The sequence below is a fragment of the Rhinatrema bivittatum genome, chromosome 10 (assembly GCF_901001135.1).
Source record: "Rhinatrema bivittatum chromosome 10, aRhiBiv1.1, whole genome shotgun sequence".
In the NCBI taxonomy this organism is placed as follows: domain Eukaryota; kingdom Metazoa; phylum Chordata; class Amphibia; order Gymnophiona; family Rhinatrematidae; genus Rhinatrema; species Rhinatrema bivittatum.
Genome location: NC_042624.1, coordinates 70506443 through 70519028, shown reverse-complemented (window position 1 = coordinate 70519028; position 12586 = coordinate 70506443). Strand labels below are relative to the sequence as shown.

The window sequence follows — 12586 nt, the reverse complement described above, 5'->3', positions numbered from 1 at the left end:
GGCTGAAACTCCTCTAGCTGCCGTGCGTATCAGATCCAAAGCGGCGTCCGCGAGGAATGATACGGCTTCCCCAGGAGTGTTGCTCCTGGTCTGCGCTAAGCAGGCGCGTGTCACCACGGCACAGCGGAGAAGTCAAAGGACTGTTTGAGGATAGATTCCAGACATCTGTCTTGGGCATCCTTGAGTGCTGCTCCTTCCTCCACTGGGATAGCAGTGCGCTTCGAGACCGCGCAGACCATGGCATCCACTTTCGGACATGCCAGGAGATCTTTGGCCGCGGGGTCAAGAGGATACATGGCTGCCAGAGCCCGGCCCCCTTTGAACGTGGTTTCTGGGGCCTCCCATTCCAGGTCAATTAGTTGCTGGACGGCTTGTAATAGTGGGAAATGGCGGGAGGTCTGACAAAGTCCCTCCAAAAGTGGGTTCGGCTTAGGTTCCCCTGGAGCGCTTGTGCCAAGGATGGCAAGCTCTTTCAAGCTGTGCGTGACCAGGTCTGGAAGTTCATCCTTGGTGAAGAAGCGTCTCATGGTTTGATGGGGTTCTGTACCCGGAGGGAGTTTCCCTTCCTCCAGGGGTTCTGACTCCTCATCTGAGATGTCTGTGTCCACGAAGGTGGGGCTTCTGGGCAGTGGGATCACCTCCCTGGGCACAGAGGGTCCTGGCATGTTGAAGTCCTCTGGTGGTGCCTGTGACCGCATTGTAGGAGGCCCCGGTTGCATGTGGACGAAGGTATGCAGACCTTTGAAGAATTCCACCCAGGAGATAGTAGCTGGGCCTAGACTAGGAGGTGCTGTGTCCCTGGGGAGCCCCGTTTGAGGGGGGGGGGGGGGTCCCGCTGTGTGATGCTAGGTTTGGCATACCGCTCGAAAAGCTGGGGTCCAGTACCGGCTGGGGAGGGCCATGAGTTGGGTCCCCTAGGGCCTCTTTGCACTGTATACACAGGGCCGTGGCCTCCTCATGCTGTGCAGCTCTAATGTGGCATGCTGGGCAAAGGCCTTTAGCTTTGAGTTTATTTTCACAGGTGGAGCCATGGTTTGTGCGCTTACAATACAGTTGTGTGCTCCGGTTTGCGAAGATGCGCGTGTAGGTTTAGTGCGCGCGTGCAGAGCGATGTGCACGCTGTTGTGTGCACGGTTCGAAGTTATGCGCCCAGCACAGTGAGCATGTGGCTACGCGCTTCGCTTGTGCGCCCAGCACTTGTGCAAGTGACGTTGGGCGCACAAGGTATTTGTGCGCACCGCTCGCCTCTGTGCGCACGGATCGAGACTGCGGACAGGGCAGCGAACAGGGCCAAAATGGTGACGGCGACCACGTGGACAATATGGCAACCACCTCGGAGGGTCTCCACATGGGAGGGCCGATCAACCCGGTGGCACTGGTCCCAGCTGGCGACCTGTTAGTCTCCTCGAGCTTCGGAGACCGGAGACTTTTAAATTGATTTCTACCTTACCTTGTCCCGGCGTTTCCTGGTTTCGTTCCGGGCGGTCTGCGGCTGGAGAGGGAAAATGCCTTCACCGCCGCGCTCGAGGTTGCACCCGCTGCCTATCAGCCTCACCAGATGTCAGGGGCCAGGTCCCTGCCGAAGGTCGGCCGCCGGACCGAGGCTCACCTCTGAGGGATCGCGGAAACCACCTCAGGAATCTCGACTGGGGGAGGGTCCCGAGGGGTGTCACCGCAGGAAAGCACGGCTTGTCTGTAGAGGTAAGATTTCTTAATTTGGAAAAATTTACTCTAAAGCTATGCTAGCATGCACAGAGTCCCTAACAGCTATAGAGACGGAAAATACTGAATAGCTGCACTTCCTGCAAGGGTATATGTACTAGGGCTGACTTCAGATTGAAATCTGATCTGTCTCCAACTGCTATCAGGAGTACACTATACCCATTGGTCCTGAGTCCATCTGCTACACACGCTAGGAAAATAGGAAATAACTGGTTCCTGTATTTTCTTGGCACCATCATTCATCAGCTTTATAGTTAAAGGAACACTAGCATGCGCCATGTATTAAGGAAGCCAATGAGGGTTAGAACATTAGGCTATGTATGGAGGGGAACGATCAGGTTTACACCAACTGCAGTAAACCAGACAGAGACCTCCACTTTTAATGTAGGAAGACTGCTATTGCAAACAAATTCTTTATTTGCCTGCACAGTTTATCATTGCAGCTTCCAGACAGGATGAGCCTCTCTTCTGAAAGGCCTTTTATTGTACAGACAGCTCTGTTCAGGCTTCTGACTGCATTAAAACCTCGGTGCACACACTTCAAACATAGGCAAACAGAATAAGAGAATAGCGACTCACATAATGCAGAGATAAAATAAGAACATTAAAGACACTATTGATAACAATGAGAATAGATAACACACAAAAGTTGTAGCAGCATTATGAAAGAACACGTTGAAGAGGCTATAAATTTGAGGGATTTAAGGCATCTGCTTTTTACATGAAGGACATCATATATAGTTCAGTTTTTATGTATGGTCCATAAAAAGATCAAATCTTAACATATATGCATTTTCTCAAACAATACATATATTTGTACATTCCCACTTTTTTAATGTTCTATTTTGTAGCCTGTTCTGATGTCAATCAGTGCCTCACCAGGCTTAATGCTGCACATACTGTGGCACTGATGCTGCTCTTCTCCTCCAGCAATAGCTATGCAAATCTCATCACTGCAGTGCAAGCAGCTTTTGGGGAAAACAGGAAACACTATTGTTTTCTACACTACTGCTCTACCTCTAACCATTGACCTGTTGGTTTTCGGTGTGTGCAACTTAAGTGATAGAGACTGTGGGAGAAGCTGCATGAGAGAAACTCTTCCAGGCCTGCCCAAGGCAAAATTCTACTCAGACAGAATGACTGCTGAAGGAGAGAAGGAGGGCAGGGAGGGCAAAAGAGAAAGGAGAGATAAAGTTTAAAAGTGGTGCTAGAAAAGACAGAGGGGCTGATGTTATAAAACCCGTGCCAAAATCTGTGCTATGTTTTTTTGATAGCATGCAAGGTAAAAACCGGTGGCCTTGCAGGATGTAATAAAATAATGGTATGGAAATGAGACCCATGCTAAAAATCCAACCTAGCTAAAAAGACAAAACCTCATACTAAAGTCCAAATGCAGAAAACCATGGGAAAAATAGGCTCTAAAATTGGTGTTAATTTAAAAAGAAAATGCTGCAGAGGTCCATATTGGCTGTTTAAAGTGAAATGGGCTAAAGTAAGGTGTAATTGGTGTGTTGGCCATCAAATTTTCTGGGACACTCCTCCTTGCAGAGGAATAAAAGTTTGTTCCTTCCAGGGCCATGAGCTAGGTGGTGTTAGGAGTTTGAGTTAGTGGTTGCAGCTGGTGTTTGGAGTTTTTTTGTGAGTGCTTAGTGGCGTTTTTTGTACTGTTTGTTTTTCCCTTGCTGTATCCCTTTCCTTTTATGTTATTTGAGTGAGTGAATCTTGAATACATCTGGTTGTTGGTCTGTTATCTGTCTGTTTTTGTCTGCTTGTTTAGGCTCCTGAAAGAGCGGGCATTCGGGGCTGAGGTAAGAATGGAACGTGACACGGGGGTGTGAGTGGAGGAGAGGATGAGCAGATGGGTAGAGAATTAGTATGCACTTTGGCACCATGTACCAAAAAGTGGGTACTATTCTACTTTGGTACCCTCCCCAGTGAACCAATATGAATAAAGGATTAGTATGCATTTTGGCAAGGTGTTCCAAAAAGCATGTACTATTCTGTTTTTGGTACTCACCCCAGAGAAACCTTTTAGTTACACTTTTGGTTCCTACCCTCAACCCACTTCATTCTATAGCAGAATAGTATGCACTTCTGGCACCATGCACCTCAGAGTACACACTAATCTGTTTTTTGGTACTAACCCCAGACAGCTTACATTGCAATTTTTAAGTATGTGCTTTGATTTGACTTGCATTTCAAACTTACCAAGCAACCAGCCACTGTATTTCCCCTTCAGTGAAATTCTGGGCCAGTGCTGCTGCGCAAGGATGAAGGAGTCATAACTGCTTTCGGCAAACTTGGAGACAACACTTGTGATTTTCAAGTGCATTGCAGACAACATATATTTAGAGAGTGGAAATGCATCCTGTTACGGTATACCATTTCTCTCCCGTGGGAGGGGTGAGAATGACATTAGGAAAATCAATTGCCCACATTACATTCAGCATACTACTCCGTAAGCTGCTGTAGATTGATGTACTGCCTGACCCGTTTCGTCATGGCCCTCTGTACCTGGTTGAAATGCCTTAAACTTTGACTAGTCCTTACTAGTCCTGGGGGAATTCTGAGGAGTGCAGAGTTTGTGCAGAATTCCCCCTCTGCGTAGAATTGCCAAATTCTGCACAGAAAATAGCAGAGGAGATGCCGGCATGCCGCGAACTGAGCACGTCCCGTGTGTGCCACGGGAATGCGCTCCGTTCGTGGTGAAGATGAAGATCCCAGCACGCCATTTGCGGCGAAGATGGAAGGCTCCCGGGTGCCGCAAATGGAAGGCCCGGTGAGAGAGAGAGAGAGAGAGAGAGGAGAGGTGGAGGGGAGGGTGAGAGAGCAAGAGGGTGTGAGAGCATGGTAGGTAAGAAAGCAGGGGGGATGCTTGATTGTGGATTTCAGAGAGTGTGAGCTTATATGAGGAGATTGTGAAGGAGTGTGTGTGTGAGAGATTGAGAGCTCGTATGTATGAAAAAGGGATAGTGTGTATGAGAGGGTGATAGCCTGTGTGAAGGGATCACATGTGTGTGAGACCGAGCCTGTGTGAACGGGTGCGTGAGAGAGACATAGGTAGCCTGTGTGAGGATGTATGCGTGAGAGAGAAAGGGAGCTTGTGTGGGTGTGTATGCAAGAAAGAGGGGATAATAGAATACCACTCCACTGCCAGATTGAGTTCAGCTGGATGCACTGTTTTTAATTTGAAAATCCATTGTTGTTTAAGATTCAAAATGAATTGCGGATATCCCCCTGACTATTCGTATGTATTGTGTCAATCACCCGCCACTGCAGATCCGAAAAAGAATGGGAATGTTCCAGACAGTGTGATATAATTGGTGCTTGTATCTTCGCTGTTTTAAGACAACTCTTGTGTTCGATGAGTCTCGTACGTATAGTCCTCTTAGTGCGTCCGATGTAATATTTGTCACAAGAACATCTGATAAGATAAATGACATGTGGTATTGTAATCTGAGTATATATGCGCTCTATATTCAGTACCAAAATGGTCTTGCCAACTTGGACCAGATATCATATATTTGCACATTGTCCTTCGGGACACTGGTCCTGTAATAATTGCACAATCTTCGTTACTAGTTTTATCTGATGGGAGAAAGGAATGTACCACCATATCACGCAAATGTTTACCTCTGCTATAAGCAATGAGGGGTGAATTCAAAAACACTGGATGGATTTTCAAAATTGGCCAATGTTGTTTTAAAATAGATGCTATTCGCTGTGATTTAGTGGAATATCGAAGCGTACATACCAACGGGGGGGGGGGGGGGGGGGGGAGGAGGGGGCTGATGTGCTATTTTGATTGTCATCTAACAATAGCCATTGTCTCTCAGCATACTTCGTCCTTTTGTAAGCACTGAACCCCCAACCATTGATCCACCTACCTAGGAGGCAGATAAATAATATGGATGGTGTGGTATGGAACAAAAAGTTGCAAATTGGGTGAGGAACTGGTTCAGCAACAGAATTCAGAGTAGTAGTCAATAGAGTTCTCTCTCACCAGTGAGGTACCACAGGGTTGTATTAGCACTGGTTCTTTTTAATATCTTTATTAGTGACATTACAAAGACTTGAGAGAAAATATGCTCTTTTGCAGAGGATTCAAAAATCTGTAAAGAGTAGACATGTCAGAAGAGGGTAAAGAAAATGAAAAAAAAAACAAAACAAAGTGAGGTCTAAGGTTTGGGAAATGAGCTTCAATGCATCTGGGGTGCAAAAATCTACTAGATACATACAGTATCAATTAGAAGGACAAGAATTGGATATCGTTAAACACAAAAGATATAGAAATAGTTGTGTCAGATGATCTGAAGGTTACCAGTCAATGTAATAAAGCAACAGGAAAACCTAATCATATGCTTGGCTGCAGAGGTACCATCAATAGGAAGAGGAGGTAATATTGCCTTTGAATATAGATTAATGAGAGTTCTTTTGCTGGCAGATGATATAAGGCTTTAATGAAGGATATTCCTAAACTTGCTATGAAAGGGGAGGTGCTAATACTGGAGGATTTCAATTTGCCAGATGTCAACAGATATCCCAGCTGCAGTGTTTTCTGAAAGCAGAAGGATCCTGGATTATCTGCAGGGAGATCTGTTCCAGCAATTGAAGCCCATCTGGGAGGGCGCGATACTGGACCTGTTACCTACCGATAGTGACTGCTACTGATGATATATTGGATGATCTGGGAACCAGTAATCATCAGATGGTGTGGTTCAAATATTAGAGCACAGGCAACAATGGTTCTTTCAAAGGCAAGAGTCAAGATACTTTAGAAAACTAACTTTGTTAAGATGGGGGAAAACATCAAAGATTCATTAAATGGTTCAGAAAAAGGGAAACAGAAGAGCAGTGGGTAAAACTAAAAGCAGATATTGCAAAGGCATGTGATCTTTTTGCTAGAAAAGTAAATCAAAGAAAGAGGAAAAAACGTGCCATTATGGTTTTCTACAAAGTAGCTGGAAAAAAAAAAAAAGAGTAAAAAGGTTAGCGTTCAGAAACTACAAGATATTGCAGAACGAGGAATATAGGCAACAATATCTAGAAAAATAGTTAGAGCAAATATGTAAATAGAAGAATACCAAATATGGTAAAACGAGGGGGCAAGACAAGACTTTTTTCTTCTAAAGATAGGTTAGTGATAAGAGGAAATGCAAAAGTGGCTTTGAGAGACTCAGAGGTGAAGGGGAGAAATATATAGAGGCTGATGAAGAAAAAGTGTATTTGTGAAGAACTAGCTAACCTAAAAGTATTTGGTGCATAAAGCGCAGATTGCATATGGCTAATGCAAAGACAGGAAAATCTGTGAAATCTATCATTCCCTGCAGTTACTGAGACAAATACTGAAAACAAAAAAAGAAAGCCTGTGTTAAAAAGCTGTGAATTCTTTGCTTGTGCTGCTGATATACAGGCCGATACAGTAAGGACGCGGTAGAAAGAGTGCGGCAGTGCAGGGCGCACCTGCATTTGCTGCACGCACAATTCGGATGACATACCGCTCAATACAGTATTTAAATGGCATGCAAATGCAAGCCGCGTCCAAAGCGTGTCCAAGAAGCGTCCATGAAGCACAATCCATTTTACTGTATAGGCGCTATACAGCGCCTATACAGTATCCTGGATGCGCTGGTACCTGTCATTTCAAATGTCAGGTACCAGGAAGTGGATACAGGAGAAGGGCTGCCTGACCCCCTCACAATCTTAGAAGATTCTACAGCTGAGATTTATGTTCATTCTACTCTTCTCGTCTCCTTTGCTTCTTTGCAAAGGTTTGCAGATCCCATTCCTCCTTGTTTGTTTACATAGCATAGGCTATTTGATTGTCCGTCTTGATTTGAACTACTGTTCCCCTTAGCCATTTCTTGAATACGAGGAGAACTTTGAATGTGGCTCTTAGCCCTAAAAGGTTTAAGAGACAATACCTACATTGGATAGTCCAAGTCCCTTGAGTGCACAGAGGTGGGCACTCTAGCCTTTTGTAGATGCTTCAGTTAATATCTATGTTTGTAGTGGATGAAAATTTTGACCAAATAGTAGATTCAGTCTAGTATGCAGAGACCAAATGAGCGGCTTAATGATCTTTACTCTAAAAGACATTGATATGACAATTAAGCTATATAACTATCTGTGAACCGGAGAGTAAATTCTCCTAGTCTTTCCCGTAGACTTCTGCAATTTCCCAGTCTCTGCCTTCTAGAGTTACCAATTCAAACTATCAATTGCGACAAATAGATTTTGCAATCATTTTCTACTATCAGAATCTGGACCCTGCACCATTCATGCTTATGCTGATCACTACTTAGCAGTTAAAATCAAAAAGGGAAATATAATGTTATGCACTTAAACTCTAAGATTCTGCTGGATTTAAGAGAGTCATCTGCATCTACTATAATCTATGGAAGGTGCTGTAATTCTCTCAGATTTTGAGGATGGATTTCTAATAGTTTCAAACTGATTAATAGACTGAATGCAGACTGAAAAGAAGTGGGTATGGTGTCCTTCAGAAAATAAATGCAATTATTTATACTGCCAGGTGAAAAATTATTTGTCTCAAATGGCAGTAAAGTAGAGCTTTATTCTTTTATAAAAAGAGAACAAAAAAAACGCCAATATCTCCCAGCCTAATGGAGATGGCTACTTCAGAAATGTATACACTGTTTAGATGTAAACTAAAGGTGCTGTACTTAAGAAGCAAATATATGGGGTGGAGTTAAGATGGCGGCAGGAGAGCAGCGGCAGTGAGGAGCTGGCCGTTCCTGTTTTCTTCATTTTTTGATAATACGCTGTTAGAATGCCTCCTAAAAGGAAGGGCAGAGTGAGGGTATATCCCTCAATGCCCTCAACACTGCCTGGCCAGAAAATGATCCCTGAACTGACCGCAATTTATCCAATCGGGGGTGCGGAAATACCCACTGATGGAAAGCCGTTGGGAGCGGCGAAACTATCTGGGGAGTCATCACTAAGCCCCCCAGATCTGAGAATGCCGAAAGCGCCGGAATCCTGTCAGCTCTCTGTGCTGTCGCCGAGTGAGGGGATACCAAAGAGTATACCCTGCAACGCTGAGGGAGCAGCCTTTGAGCTAGAAGGCCCCGGATCAACAATGGCGCCCGGTGAGACTGGTCTTGGAGGAGCGATAGTGAGAGCAAAGACAGGCTTCAGGAGTGGAGAGGTACCTTTTCCTGAGGGAGAAGAAGCACGTGTCAGCCCGTCGGAAGGACAGCTAGAGCTCCAAAAGCTCCTGGAAATGGAAGACATCCCAAAACCAGTAACGGTAACTCTAGACTCCCTGTGGGAGTTACATGCATCATACCGCCCTATGTTTAAGGGCTATTCTCAACAATTGCTTCTATTATCTGGTAAAATGGACAGAATTTCGTCAGAACAAGATAGTCATTTTAAAGAATACGCAGATAAGATTGGTGTCTTAGAAGAATCAGTAAAGGAAATGCAGAATGTTTGTGCAAAGTTAATTCAGGACAAACAAACTGTGACTAGAAAGCTGGAAATCATGGAGAATAAAATGAGAAGACTAAATTTGAGAGTTCTAAACTTCCCAAGGGTCATTGGTGAAATGCCTCGAGTAACTCTAAAAAAAAAAAAAAGTACCTAATAGAAGTATTGAGAATACCTAATGAAAGTTTACCATCGTTTAATAAAGTGTACTTTCTTCCATTTAAGAGAGGAGGGGAAGCTATGCAACAACAGCAGCTAGATATTGGAAACTTGACAGTTTTTAGAGTCCTCATGTGAAATAGTAGAAAGATCAACCTTACTTGTTTCTTTGATAATTGAGAATGATGTAAGTCTGCTTATGAGATTTTATTTCCAACATATGGGTGAAAATTTTCTGGGACATTCTGTACAAATTTTCCCGGATATGGCAAAAACAACACAGGAGAGGAGAAAAGCTTTTTTGTTGATGAGATAGGAATGTGTTGCTATTGGGGCTAAGTTTCTTCTAAGATACCCGTGCAAATGCGTAGTAAAGTATAATAAAGATGTCTATATTTATTTTGCCCCAGAGCAATTAAGAATGTTTCTTGATACTAGGAAAAGGAGCTTACTAACATCCTCCCCTAGAGATAATACTGTGAATATCTCAGACAATAGTAATGAAGGATAAATATTATTAATCCCAGTGAAGCCTATTTCTATTATTTTTCTATTATTTTTCTATTGTGTAAATTTCTCCCTTAAATTTCTCCACCCCCACAAAAACAGATTGTGGTTAAATATTATTTAAATTTAATTCTGTGTGTTAAAAATAGATGAAATATTGGCAAGATTACCGAGTTTCTGTGCAAAGATATGTATGCTTTGTAAATGTTTAAAAATGAATAAAGAGAAAAAAAAAGAAATAAATATGACTCAAGAACCTAAATTTCTTATTATTTAATTGAAAAATGTTAAATATGGGCAACTTTTTGTGTGATCATTCTATTTTTCTTTAATCTATGTTCAGAGCATATTTTTGGATACGATAAGCAGACTAGAAATGGAAAGAAAGGATGCAAGTGCTATTGAACTTTTCTGCTGACCTAACTATACAAGACAACAAGGATTAAGTAGCCCGTCAATGTCACTTGAAGCTCCAAGCTGAAACAGTCATAGCTATACCATTACTCATGGTATATATATTTTAAACAAGCTAGATTTTTTGTTTTAACTTCTGAAATAAAGATCTTAGAGCACATCTAGAGTGAATTTCAAAGGCTTTTTACCTTCTCTTTGAAGCAGTTCTGATGATTGTGCATTAATATCTTTTTTGAATTTTTAGATATTTAAAGTAGTGAGAACTCAACTGTACTAATGGTTAGTGGTGACATTTTTCTTATTCTTATTGTATAGTATTGAGATTAATACTCCATAAAAATAAAGCTGAAAATCCTTGAGGGAACTATTAAGATATTTAGAATGATAATAGAGTCAAAGCTTGTTTTAAGAGGAAAAATATCAATGGAAGCAAAAATGTGTTCCTTTTCAGGATGATTTCTTCAGAATAAATTATTATTGATGTGGCATGTTGGTAGGGTACCAACCTATTTTCAAAAAAGGTGTCTCAAATGTACATTTTATTACTATAATCAACATCCTACATACATAGTTTTAGACAGATTTTGGGTACTTAATTTAGCCATATACTTTGTTCTGTTTTATATGCTCTATTGTATAAAACATTAAAGGGATCTGAAAATCCTCCATGACCTCATAGTGCAATGGTTCATAGTTTTGGTTATCAATCATCTTCCAAAGCAATGGAAATCTTTCTTACCTAATATTGCAGTTCACAGAAATGCATTTTATCTTCTTAGAATACCTGACTTTAATAACAATGCCTTTTTAGTTTTCAGTGTATTCAAAGAAAAATTTGCAAAGTTTTTTCACACTAAAATTACTAATAGGGTGCAGTGAATGGGAAAATGTGTGCTAGTGACTCATTTAGCATGCAATGTTGATTTTTTTCATCACAGATAACTTAGCATGCATAGTTTCTCTCTTATAAGTTTATTGCATAACTGACTGATGCAAAGTTATGCAAAACAGCTCATTAACTATGAATGCATAGTTAAATCTATACATGCTAACTGTTTTGCAAATGTGATTTCACAAGAAACCAATCTACACCTCAATGGTGCATAAAGTTCAAGTTCTTGTAATGAAGTCTACAGAAAAGCTAGGCATGCTATTTTGGTACTAGGCTTATTAGCATATAATTCCTGGTGGCAAAATATCACATGCAAAAAAATAAACTGTGTGCAAAGTCTGTGCACTTCAGTGCAAAGTAAAACATTTTTAAGTAGTATATTAGCTTCTATGTCTGTTGCACTTGGGGGTTAGTAACAATTAGTCCTTTCAGTGGCCAGATGTTCAATGACAACTGAAAAAACAGGTTTAGACGTCAGTTTCCATCAGGAAATGACAAGGTCAGAACGTACTTTACTGCAGTCTTTGGTACAGGACTATCATACATTCTTAAGTGGGAATGTACATTCCAGATAAAACTGATCAGGTTATATATACACATGCCTTATTAAAGGAGTATGAAACTTTCCTGAAGAATGAGGTCCGTCCCCCCCCCCCCGTTTCAATTCCTATATTCTCTTTCAACGAGTGACAGCAAGCTCAATTATACTGTTAATCCTCAAAGAACAATAAAAATCCTAATTTAAAACATTACACCTTCTTTCAAACAAATTCAAGATACTTTCACAGATTTTAACTTTAATCTTTCATTTGCTTTTTGTAAAATGGAAACATCTACATTCTGAATTCATTGATCTGTTTCAAGACTACCTGAATGAGTCTAATACTAGCTGGGTTTTTTTCTTACTAAGTAAATGAAAATTTGAGAAAAATTTTAGATTAAAATGATGTAAATAGTACTGAAAAGAAATGTACAATAAGCAAAACATTTATGTTAACATACTTTCCTAACACTTCTTTGCTTACTTCCCTTGAGAACCTTTGCTGAACTTTTCTACACGCTTCCCTTAACATAATATCCCTTTCAACAGACATGATGAAATAAATTGGTGCACACACTTAGCTCCCCGAGCACCATAAATCATCTGCTCCATTCCAAGTTTCACAGCCCATAACAAATATCCAACATGACTGAAATATGCAATAACACAGCAAACTGTCTGTGAAGTCAGCCCTTGAGACAGCAGAACGTCTGACAACGTAACTAAAATATGCAACTCTACCAACGATGCAAAATCATTCCATAACCCAAAAACTTAACTACTGTATTCATGCCCACACTTTACACAAAGATAATTACATGCATTCCTTCAATGTGGAGCCAAAGTTGGAGTATTTCTATGGCAATACATCAACATAGCATCTTACGAGATATTTG

The 12586-nt window shown here is 41.6% G+C and overlaps 1 protein-coding gene and 1 non-coding gene across 3 annotated transcripts in view; both read right to left on the bottom strand.

Moving 5' to 3' along the window:
* The window catches only part of COP1 (COP1 E3 ubiquitin ligase), a 440422-nt gene that overhangs the window by 78618 nt on the left and 349218 nt on the right, over positions 1-12586 (bottom strand). The gene's annotated exons all lie outside the window — the stretch shown is intronic.
* On the bottom strand, positions 2038-2173 carry LOC115100507. Its single transcript, XR_003859116.1, has one exon.